The sequence below is a fragment of the Musa acuminata genome, chromosome BXJ2-11 (genome assembly GCF_036884655.1).
Source record: "Musa acuminata AAA Group cultivar baxijiao chromosome BXJ2-11, Cavendish_Baxijiao_AAA, whole genome shotgun sequence".
Classification (NCBI taxonomy): domain Eukaryota; kingdom Viridiplantae; phylum Streptophyta; class Magnoliopsida; order Zingiberales; family Musaceae; genus Musa; species Musa acuminata.
The window spans coordinates 18,170,069-18,182,571 of record NC_088348.1 but is presented as its reverse complement, the minus strand read 5'-3'; the positions used below and the strand labels follow the sequence as shown (position 1 = coordinate 18,182,571).

Sequence of the window (12,503 nt, the reverse complement as noted above, 5' to 3'; positions counted from 1 at the left end):
ATTAACTACGATGGCAGTAAGACATGCAGCAAGAGTTACGTCGGAGTCAAGACCATGATCACGTTGGGTGTTCGAGAGTTCGACGGAAGTCCGGACGGTCGTCGGAGGTTTTGCGGGAACAAATCTGAGAAGTCTAGGAGTTTGCCAAAGAAGCTCGTCGGAACTCGCCAAGTGGATCGTCACAAGTCCAGGAGTTTGCCGGAAGTCCACCGGAGAATCGTCGAGGGTTCATTGGATGTTCGCTAGAAGCTCGCCGAAAGAAGCGATTGACGTATTGGAGCAAGTTGTAGTAAATGTCTTAAGAAATATCGTAGTTAGAATGTAGATTAAGCTAGGAATGAGAGGTGATCTCATTAACTTAATTTGGGGGCAATTGGGCCCTTGACAAACCCAAACTGGGCCGAATGGATCAGCCCATTTGGACCCAGATTTCCTGGCCGGCGGTGGCATCGCCTAGGCTCAATCTCCAAGCGAGATTGGGCAGTGGTACTGCCCCTGTTAGGCAGTGGTATCGCCTGAGCTCGGTCTCCGAGAGGTAGTACTGCCCAATTATGGCGGTAGTATCGCCGAGACCTCGGAAATCTAGGAGATGACATTTTTGAGCTCCAAATTCAAACCAGTTTGGGGCCTATATAAACCCCACCCTTTCCTGCATAAAAGGGCACCAAAAATCCAATCTTACTCTTGTTGAATCTCATATTTTGATGATGAAGTCAATTGACAATTGTTTGAATAATCAGTGTGTTGAGATAAGTGTGCAGGATTAACTACGATGAAAGTAAGACATGCAGCAGGAGTTGCGCGGGAGTCATGACAATGATCACGTTGGGAGTTCGAGAGCACGATGGAAGTTCGGACAGTCGTCGGAGGTTTTGCGGGAACAAATTCGAGAAGTCCAGAAGCTTGCCAAAGGAGCTCGTCGGAACTTGCCAAGTGGATCGTCGCAGTCCACGAGTTTGCCGGAAGTCCGCAGGAGCATCACCGAGGGTTCATTGGATGATCGACGGAAGTTCGCCGGAAGCTCGTTGGAAGAAGCGATTGACGCGTCGGAGCAAGTTGCAGTAAATGTCTTAGGGAATATCGTAGTTAGCACAATAATTAAGTTGGAAATGAGAGGTGATCCCATTAACTTAATCTTGGGGCAATTGGGCCCCTGAAAAACCCAAATTGGACCGAATGGATCAACCCATTCGGACCTTGATTTCTGCCAGGCAGTTGAACCGCCCAAGGCAGGAGGTTGCACCGCCTGGGCTCAGTCTCCGAGCGAGACTAGGAGGTGCAACCGCTCCAGCCAGGCAGTGGCACCGCCTGGGCTTAGTCTCCGATCCAGACTGGGCTGTGCAACCTCCCTCCCCTAATAGGAGGTGGCACCGCTTGAGCTCGGTCTTCGAGGTCAGCGAGGCAGTGCAACTGAGTCAGTCAGGAGGTGCAACCGCCCCTGACAGGAGGTGGCACCGCCCAGAGGCTCAGTCTTCGAGCTCTACCAGGCGGTGCAATCGCTCCAATCAGGAGGTGCAACCGCCTTATCCCGGAATTTCGGGAATTGACAGTTTTGATCTCCAAATTTGAACTAGGTTGGGGCCTATAAATACCCCACCCATTCAGCACTGAAAGGGTATGAACTTACACCGAAATCTTGATCTTTTTCTGTGATTCTTAGAGCTCAAAATTGTTGTAAAGGCTAAAAGTTCTTCTCCCTCTTTTCTTCCAAGTTCTGAGTTGTAAAGAGAGGAGAGAAAGGTTCTGTAAGGGTTGTCTCCTGAGCCCGTCAAAAGGAGTGAAACTGTAAAAGGGCAGTTGGCCTTCGCCTATTGAAGGAAGGCCTCTAGTTGACGTCGGTGACCTCGTCGGTGGAGGAAGCCAAAAGTGGAGTAGGTCAAGACTGACCGAACCACTCTAAATCTCTGGTTTACTTTCATTTTGAGCACTTTATCATTACTGCAAACCTCCTACATAGCTACTGCTCTCTGCGCTTTTACGAACAAGTTTCTAAGTTCTGTTCTTTCCGAATCTGCATTCAGACGTAAATCGGTGTTTTCGTACGATCTCTACATTGCGGTTTACACTTACGTTTTGATTCTATTTATAACTGCAAACTGTCTTCTGCGCTTTTACGAACGAGTTTCTTTGCAGTTTACATTTACGTCTTGATTCTGTTTATAACTGCAAACTGATTTCTGCGCTTTTACGAACGAGTGTCTAAGTTCAAATCTTTCCGAATCTATGTTTTGACGTAAAACTGTGTTTAGACGCAAACTGCGCTTAGACGCAATCTGCGCTTAAGACACAAACTGCGCTTAAACGCAAACTGCGCTTAGACGCAATCTGAGCTTCGACGCAATCTGCGCTTAGACGCAAACTGCGTAAACTGCGCTTAGACGTAATCTGAGCCTAAGACGCAAACTGCACTTAGATGCAAACTGCGCTTAGTCGCAATCTGCATTTAGATGCAAACTGCATTTAGACACAAACTGCATTTAGACGCAAACTGCGTAAACTGCACTTAGACGCAAACTGTGTTTAGACGTAAACTGTACTCAATCATAAGTAATCTTAGAATCGGTTTTTGCATCAAAATAGTTTCTATCAAACAAACGCAGCTTTCGTTTTTAATCGCTGAAAGATTTCCGCTGCACTAATTCACCCCCCCCTCTTAGTGCTCTCGATCCTAACAATTGGCATCAGAGCCCGGTTAACTCTCAAACGGATTAAAACCCAAGAGAGATGGCTTACGCCGGAAACCAAGAGGGCCATTCCATTACACGTCCACCCATGTTTAATGGGACGGACAACACCTATTGGAAGACCCGAATGAGGATCTTCCTTATTTCTATGGACGTTGAACTCTGGAATCTTGTCGAGAATGGTTTTTCAAAGTCTTCTCTTCCAATGATCGATTGGAACGATTCGGAGAAGAAGGCTTTCGCTCTTAATGCAAAGGCTATGAATGCCTTATTTTGCGCACTTGACAAAAACGAGTTTAATCGTGTTTCGATTTGTGAAACTGCATTTGATATTTGGCACACACTCGAGGTGACTCATGAAGGCACAAGTAGAGTGAAAGAGTCAAAAATCAATCTTTTGTTACACTCTTTTGAACTTTTTCGGATGAAACCGAGTGAGACTATTGGCGACATGTTTACCCGTTTCACGGATGTTGTCAACGGTCTAAAAGGACTCGGAAAAAGTTTTTCGGATTTTGAGCTCGTAAATAAGATACTAAGATCCCTTCCTAAGAGTTGGGATCCTAAAGTCACTGCTATTCAAGAGGCAAAAGATCTAAACAACTTCCCTCTTGAAGAACTAATTGGGTCATTATGACCTACGAGATGACTTGCAAAGCTCATGAAGAGCAAAGAGACATCCTTCCAAAGAACAGGAAGGATATGACACTTAGAACTTTGGAAGACCACTTGAGAGAAAACTCAAGTGATGAGGACTGTGACGATGACCTGGCACTTCTAACAAGAAAATTTAAAAAGTTCATTAAAAGAAACAAGTTTAAGAATGATACTAAAAATAAACTTGAACCCAAGAAAGATCAAGTTATTTGCTATGAGTGCAAAAAGCCGGGACACTACAAGAGTGACTGTCCTCAAGCCAAGAAGAGAACAACAAAGAAGAAGGCGCTCAAAGCAACATGGGATGATTCGAGCGCGTCTGAAGAAGAGGAGTCTAACACCGAGCAAGTTGCTCATTACGCCTTAATGGCCATCGGAGAGGAGGTAACGAATTATTAGATGCTGATTTATCTTTCGATGAACTATTAAATGCCTTCCATGACTTATTTGATGAATGCAAGATTATCAATAAAAAATACAAATTGTTGAAAAAAGAACATGATAGTCTTACTTGTGATTTTGATAAGTTAAAAATTGAACATCATGATAGTTTAAATTCATTTATCAAATGTCATGATCTAGAAACTTTTCAAAAAGAAAACCTGCTACTCAAGGACACCTTGAAGAAATTCGAGGTTGGTAGCAAGTCATTGAACATGATCCGTGCAAACAAGGGTCACGTTCCAAAAAGAAGTGGAATTGGATTTGTGAGAAGTCCTCACCTAAATCCAACCACCTTTATAAAAGGCCCCATCTTACATGTTCAACACCAAGCAAAATGCAACTTTTGTTGCAAAATTGGACACAAGACACTTTACTGTCCATTCAAGAAAAATAGTCCAAACAAATTGATTTGGGTTCCTAAAGGAACCATGATAAACTCTATGCAACATGATAAACAATATAGATCTATCCTTGAGGCACCCAAAAGCAAATGGGTACCTAAAAATTATCCTTTCTTGTAGAAACCCATACCATCGCAAGCTAGGAGCAAGAGATGGTACCTTGATAGTGGATGCTTAAGGCATATGACCGGAGATCCATCTCAATTCTCTAAGCTCACTAGCAAAGACGAAGGCTATGTCACCTTCGGAAACAACAACAAGGGTAAAATCACAAATACGACCTAGATACAATCTTGTTTAACTTTTCAAGAATTAGAAACATATGATTCTCAAATTCACATATCCCTGGATTTTCGAACCCATCAATTTCGTCCTTTCATAACCTTCTAACTTAACTCGTATCATGAAATCACTAACTCTGTCATGATCTTGCAAAACTTATCAACTTGAAGAAACTATCACAAACTTGTGTATGACATTGAGAATGTACACGTTAAAAATCTACCTTGATCGTACCAAAGTCCCTGTCTTAAATTGAAAATTCTTACGTAATTACGTAGGAAAAGTTGAATGAAAACTCTCCTCAAGACGAAAAATTTTCAGATCAAGTGTTCACCAGGCGGTGGCACCGCCCCAGCTGGAGGTAGCACCTCCAGCTGTCACGTGTTGCAAGCGGTTGCACCGCTCCAACCAGAGGTGCAACCGCCCGCAACTCTGCCCTTTTATAACTCAAGCTAGGGCCGGCGGTGAAACCGACCCCAACTCATTTCCTTCCCTCCTCTACTCTCCTAAGCCTCCTCCATCCCCATTTCCCCCATCTTAGCATCCCAAATACTATTCATTTCGAAGCAAAGCATCAACATTCCTTCCCTCTCTTGAAGATCCCTCTCTTGAAGATCTCATTAAGGTACTCTCTAAGAAGCCCTTAAACTCTGTTTCTTGATTTATTTACTTTTGCTCATCACTATTATTCTAAACAGCAGTAGTTATGGGATCTAGAAGATCCTCAAGGGACAAAGGAAAGAGGAGATTAGTAGGAGACTTTGATTCCACCCTTTTCGATTCAAAATACCATGCTGAAAAATTTTCCTCTTTTGAACTTAGGAATGTCAACAAGGGAAAATACGTAGATTTAAGTGAGCTAAGAGACTTAGAGACAATCCAGTGGTTTGCAAACTTAGATCTACTCCCTATCTTACAAATTAATGAACCCATCTATCCAAGACTAGTAAGATTGTTTTACAACAACATACTAGTAGATGAAAAAGAAAGGATGTCCACTTATCTCTTAGGACAACATATTTCAATTACGGATAGATTCATTTGCGACATGATAGGCATTCCCATGAAAAGTAGAGGACTTTACTTTAGAGGATCATGGGATGATGAAAATGTTGGAACAACATACGTTGAAGCCCTACAAACAATTTTTGCCAATCCGAACTTAGAATTTGTTCCTAAAAGTTGTGAACATTTACTGCCTCTAAACACTAAGGTACTTCATCACATCCTAACTAGCATCATTCTTCCTAAACAATATCATCATGATGAAGTAAGCCAATTAGAATTAGGAACTATGTATATGATCATGAAAGGAAATGACATCTGTCTTGGTTATCTTATCCAACAAAACATGTTGGAACTATCTAAGAAAGACATGATGCTTCCATATGGTGGTATAATAACTAGAATAATGAAAGCCTATGATATTCTAATACCACCGGAAGAAGAAGTAATGAAAGTAGATAGATTCAGCATAATTAATAAAAATCTACTTCACCGACTAAGATGTTTTTATAGAAACGGCAACTGGGTTAGAATGCCAAGAAGAACTGATCCCCCTCAACCTGAACCAGAACCAGAAACACCAGTCTTTAGGGGTACCCAATCTCCTCCGATCTGTCCCTTTGAGGAAACACATCTATTGGAGCAAACTCACACGTCATATGTCGAAGACATCGGGATTCGGATGGATCGATTCGAACAAAGACAAGAACGACTTGAACATCGACAAGATCAAATCCTAACTGAGCTGCAGCAAATACATTGACAATTTGATTCTTTATTTAGGCACTTTAATCTTCCACCTCATGAATAAACTTGTATGAATACAATCATCCGCTGTTGTTGTAAACTCCTCATGGACTTTATCTTTGATATGGCATGTTGAAAACTCCATATGTTACTCATCATGAAGGACTTTGTCTTTGATATGGTTACCTGATATGTTGTAAACTCCATATGTTACTCTTTACCTTGATCTGTAAGCATATGCAAAGGTACAAACATCTCTTGTTGTTTATCTCGGATTTTACATTGAAACTAAATGTTTTGAAAACCTTATGCCTTGATAAACATAAAGTGACATACCAATGTTGATGTGTCCGAATACTTAAACTAGTTAAAATTATTTTTCGGACGTTATTGATTACTACTACATGCCTTGGTATCACTTGATCAAATAACATGTTGAAAATTATGTGACAAATGTTTTTGGAAATTAGTAGCTTACTCATATCCGAATGCATTGAAAAGTTCATCTTATTTTCGGTTTGAATGCTAAAAATAGGATTTTCCTGTACACTCTTATGAAAACCTTTGAAAAATGAGTTTTCTCCTTCAAGCAAAGAATTATAACATAACAAGGAGAAGAAATATTTAATGCATGTCAAGCCTTCCTTTATGTGCTTGATAACCTGCTGGAATGACATCTACCATGCTTTTTAAGAATGCTACCATGCTTTTTGTTGATGACAAAGGGGGAGAAATATATGAATTGATATGTTTTGCTAATATATGAATTGATATGTTTGCTATCACTAATGATGATATGATCATTGATGCTGATATGCTTGATGATATGGTTGCTATCACTGATGCTATGATTAGGCCATACTTGCATCACCAAGAAATATATGATTGCCATATGCCTTGTATCAAGATATCAAACAAAAATTTGCATCATACGAACTGATATCTTACCATGTGATGCAATGCTACACTTGCTAAAATATTTGAAATGTGTACATCATGTAATGATATCAAAATCATGTTTCACAGCTTTACATGTCGATATCTTACAATATGATGAATTGCTACAATTACAATCATTCAAACTTGTTAAATTTGAAAATGTATGTCAAGCCTTGACATCATCTTCAAAGAGATACATTATGATAGGAATCATAATGGGAATATGTCTCTTGAATTTATAAAGTTTTTAAATTCAAGAAGTATGGCATATTGACAGGGGGAGTTAAGGTTAACTCCATTATCAATTGATTGTCATCATAAAAAAGGGGGAGATTGTTGAATCTCGGATTTTGATGATGAAGTCAATTGACAATTGTTTGACTAATCAGTGTGTTGAGATAAGTGTGTAGGATTAACTACGATGAAAGTAAGACATGCAGCAGGAGTTGCGCGGGAGTCATGACACTAATCACGTTGGGAGTTCGAGAGCTCGACGGAAGTTCAGACAGTCGTCAGAGGTTCTACGGGAACAAATCCGAGAAGTCCAGAAGCTTGCCAAAGGAGCTCGTCAGAACTTGCCAAGTGGATCGTCGCAGTCCACGAGTTTGCCGGAAGTCCGCAGGAGCATCACCGAGGGTTCATCGGATGATCGACGGAAGTTCGCCGGAAACTCGCCGGAAGAAGCAAGTGACGCACCGAAGCAAGTTGCAGAATATGTTTTAGGAAATAATCGTAGTTAGCACTTTGATTAAGTTAGAAATGGGAGGTGATCCCATTAGCTTAATCTTGGGGCAATTGGGCCCCTGAAGAACTCAAATTGGGTCGAATGGTTCAACCCATTCGGACCCAGGTTGCTGTGGGAGGTGCAACTGCCCAGGCAGGGAGGTAGCACCGCCCAGGCTATGTCTCCCAGCGAGACTGGGCGGTGCAACCGCCCCAGCTAAGAGGTGCAACCGCCCAGGGCTCAGTCTCCGAGCGAGACTGGGCGGTGCAACCTCCTCTGTCAGGAGGTAGCACCGCCAGAGCTCAAGTTTCGAGCTCTGCCAGGCGGTGCAACCTCCCCAGTCAGGAGGTGCAACCGCCTGAGCTCGGTCTTCGAGCTCTGGCAGAGAGGTGCAACCGCCCCTGACAGAGGTAGCACCGCCCAGAGGCTTAGTCTTCGAGCTCTGCTAGGCGGTGCAACCTCTCTAGTCAGGAGGTGCAACCGCCTGATCTCGGAATTCCGGGATTTGATCATTTTGAGCTCCAAATTTGAACTGGGTTGGGGCCTATAAATACTGTCACGCCCCTCAAAATATCCATGATTTTTAAAATTTTTCATCACAGACCAATCCAGGATCCAAACTAACGTTTGAGGACACTGAAAAACATTCTATTCATATTCACATCCATAAAACCTGTGCAGTTTATAATCATATATCACATCACTCAATAATTCACATTTATGGCAACCCAAGCCAACTTGACAAACATGAACAATATTTATAAATCCACAAGCTAAATAATTTATACAATCAGAACTCCAACTATTCACCACAAGTTCGTATCATTATAAATTAGGCTTAACATTCAGAAATTCCAAATAAGAGAGATCTCCTAACACTTTAACACAGTATATCCATTTCGGTTCATCGACAACATTTCATTACATACAAAACATACTTATACAACAATATCGTAATAACCAACCAGACTTGCCCATCATTCTGAATAGCTATCCACTGCCTCAGCCCAAATCAAACATCTCGAAGAGTAACAAGCTGACCTGAAAGATTTATATAACAACGGAGTGAGCCAAAAACGGCTCAGCAAGTGACAAAGCATATTCAGAACAAAAGGAACGGATTCAAACGAGTAAGGTATCATAATGTAAGGCAGAATACAAGAATTCTCAAGGATACCATCTCAATAGATACCAAATCATACGTATCATGTCATTCATAACATATTTGATCCATAACGAATGGAGCATAGAGTAATTGAAGCATATCAATGGCAGATAGGACATTTCAGAACATATCAGTTCATAGCAAATGGAGCACAGAGTAATTGGAGCATATCAATGGCAAATAGGACATTTCGGAACATATCAGTTCATAGCAAATGGAGCACAGCGTAATTGGAGCATATCAGAAGCAAAGGAAACATATCAAGCTTATCAATGGCATATAAAATGTTCCGAAGCATATCAACGGCATATGGAACATTTCGAAACAAAATCATCAGGGAATGAAGCCTTCCAGAGCATATCGGTACACATATCGTACAAGAGCTCAAACGTCGTCCTTGACGTTGCAATCATATCAATCTTATCCAGAGTATGAACAGAAACAAACTCACCAAAACTCTAGATGTCATATCAAACACATAGAGGGTGTAGTGGGATCTCAGTCAGAATGTGATTCATCCATTTCTGAATGACCACCTGACAAAAGTCTCCCACGTCTGGGAGCTCCATCCACCCACGTCTAGGTGAAGTCAAAGGGGGCCGGCAGAGCATCGCAGGCTCTAAGCAATATCCCACAAAGCGGGACCCCACAAAGCGGGCAAATAAGCGCATACCAGAATATCCCACAAAGCGGGACCCCACAAAGCGGGCAAATCAGCGCATACCCTTTACCATTTCTAGCAAAGGTCCAAACAATCCCACACACCAGAGTACAAAAGGGCAGTTTCAACAACAAGTAGCATATGTCGGAAGCACACGCGGAACAACGAAGCGTACATGTGCCTTTACGAGTCAATCCGAAGTAAGCAATAATATTTCACAAGCATATTCAGATTTGAAAGGAATTGAAAGCAAGGGCACATATGGAATCCAAGCAATCACATATAACTCAATTCAATAAGAAGATTTGATGAATTCAATGTCCAAAGGAATGAAACTGGAATAGGCACATATCGAAAGCAAATGCGGAACAATAGGATATACATGTGCCTATATGAGTCAATACGATATAGCATAAACGTTACACAACAGTTTTCAAGAATGCAATAACTTTAAGGACAAGAACATATAAGAATTCAAAGCAGTAATATAAAGCTCAATTGAATAAGAAAGCTAAAGGATATCAATTTCCAAAGGAATGAAACCAGAATATGAGAAATCGACCAAAGCTCGATTTCTGGCAGAATACAGAAGGCACATTGAACAAATGATTCAAACTATCAAACGTGCTCCAATTTACTCAGAAATAATCATTGGATAATACTTTCAGATAAGACATGCTTCATATGAATTGAACTGTCCAACAGAGAGAGTTACAAATAATTTGGTAAGCAAGTGTCGTAGAACAAAATCTCTGTTGGCAGAATTCCTAATGTCAGATTCAACAGATAGCTGGACAGGTGTTTGGATTCCAAATCTTTCAATCCATATATCAAAGAAAGGTCTACGAGTCTATTTTCCAATGAAATCAGTTTTGAACAAATCAGAGTTTCCAACAAAGACTTATAGGCAGCTCGGTATCAAAAGGTCAGAATATCAGAAGTTGCACAGATTCGAATCGTTACGTCTAAACAGGAGATATATCAAATGCAAGGCTAGAACAATTCAAAGTTCCTCATATTCAAAGCAAATGTAGAGATAAAATTACAGTGAGGAACGATCAGGATACTTGCAATAGGAAAGATTAGAACAATTACAGGCGGAACGATCGGGAAACTTGCAATAAGAAAAGTTAGAGCAATTATAGGAGAAACGATCAGGGAACTTGCCTTTCAAATATTTTGATCTGAATATCCAAGGAAGGTGCCAGTCCAATCTTTCTACTTTTCCTCCGTGCCCTCTCTCTGTTTCGTTTTGTGCTCCCGTTTTCTTCCTTTCTTCGTAACTACATCACGTGTCGAACATCGAGGCACAGTCACTTGCTCTCTCTTACTCTCATTCCTTCTTTTTCTTTCCCAAACGCAGCTGCCACAGCTGCCGCCGCTGCCGCTGCCACAATCGCAGCCCCTTCCACCGCACTACCTTCCTTCCTCCCTTCTCTCGCAGACATAATTGCTGCATACGCAGTCGCTGCCGCTGCGACCGCAATCCCGTCCGCAGCCCCTTTTTCCCCCTTTCCTTTCCTTTCTTTCCCAGCTGCAACTGCCGCAGTCGCAGTCGCAGCCATGGCCGCAGCCACCACAACCGCAACCTCTTCTTCCTCTGCTACTCTATTTCCTCTCCTACTTCTCTTCCAACTGCAGCTGCCACTGCCGCAGCTGCCACCCCTTCTCCTCTTCCTCTCTTCTTCCTCTCCTTCCCTTTCTCTTCTTCTTCCTTTCCTTTTTCTCTTTCCCTGCCACAGCTGCAGCTGCCATCGCCGCAGCCGCAGCCCCTTCTCCTCTTCCTCTCTTCCTCCCCTCCTTCCCTTTCTCTTCTTCTTCCTTCCCTTTTTCTCTTCCTCTTTCCCTGCCATAGCTGCAGCTGCCACAACCGCAGCCGCAGCTACTTCTTTCCCTTCTCCTCTTCCTTCTCCTTCCTTTCTTCTTCTTCTCTCCCCGCTGCAACTGCTGCAGTCGCGGCCGCAGCCACGGCCGCAACCTCTCCCTCCTCCCCTGCTCATCTTCCTCTTCTTCTTCTCTTCCAGCTGCAGCTGCCATCGCCGTAGCTGCAGCCCCTTCTTCCCCGGCGTCACACACACCCTCTCCTCTGTTTCCTCTGCAGGAAACAGAGGTATCACACCTCTTTCTCTTCCTCTTCTTCTTCTTCTCCTCTTCCCCTCTTCCCTTTTCCTCCCCAAGGCCACACATCACTCGCTGCAGCCTTGCCGCAGTTATCTTCTTCTTCTTCTTCTTCTTCTTCTTCTTCTTCTTCTTCCCTTTTCATCCTCAACGCCCCACACATCCTCTCCTCTGTTTCCACCTGCGGGAAACAGAGGTGCTACAGCCCTGGCTGCTGCAGCTGCCTCTCTTTTCCCTCTTCTTCTCCTCTTCCCTTTTCCTCCCCAAAGCCACACACCTCCTCGCTGCAGCCTTGCCGCAGCTATCCTCCTCTCTTCTTCTTCTTCTTCTTCTTCTTCTTCTTCTTCTTCTCTTCTCCCTCTTCTTCCTCTCTTCTTCTCCCCACGCCTCACAGCTCCTCGCTGCAGCCCTCGCTGCAGCCACCTCCTCTTCTTCTTCTTCTTCTTCTCTTCTCCCTCTTCTTCCTCTCTCCTTCCTCCTCTCTTCTTTTCCCTCTTCTTCTTCTTTTCTTCACTCCTCATGCCCCACCGCTCCTCTCTATTTCTCGAAGAAACAGAGAGTGCGTGGGAGGCGGTGGGATAAAACCGAAATTTTCGGTTTTTCTTTATTTACTTCTTTTTACAACTTAACAGTTTAGTCTTTGAAATTTCTATATTTACATATAGGTCCCCCAATT

At 42.6% G+C, this 12,503-nt stretch overlaps 1 long non-coding RNA gene across 1 annotated transcript; it reads right to left on the bottom strand.

Moving 5' to 3' along the window:
• Positions 1-8,780: 8,780 nt before the first annotated feature.
• LOC135627649 (uncharacterized) lies at positions 8,781-11,947 on the bottom strand. Its single transcript, XR_010492660.1, has 2 exons — positions 10,877-11,947; positions 8,781-8,924 (listed from the first exon to the last, which is right to left on the bottom strand). It is a non-coding gene; the product is annotated as an uncharacterized LOC135627649 (long non-coding RNA).
• Between the last annotated feature and the right edge of the window lie 556 nt (positions 11,948-12,503).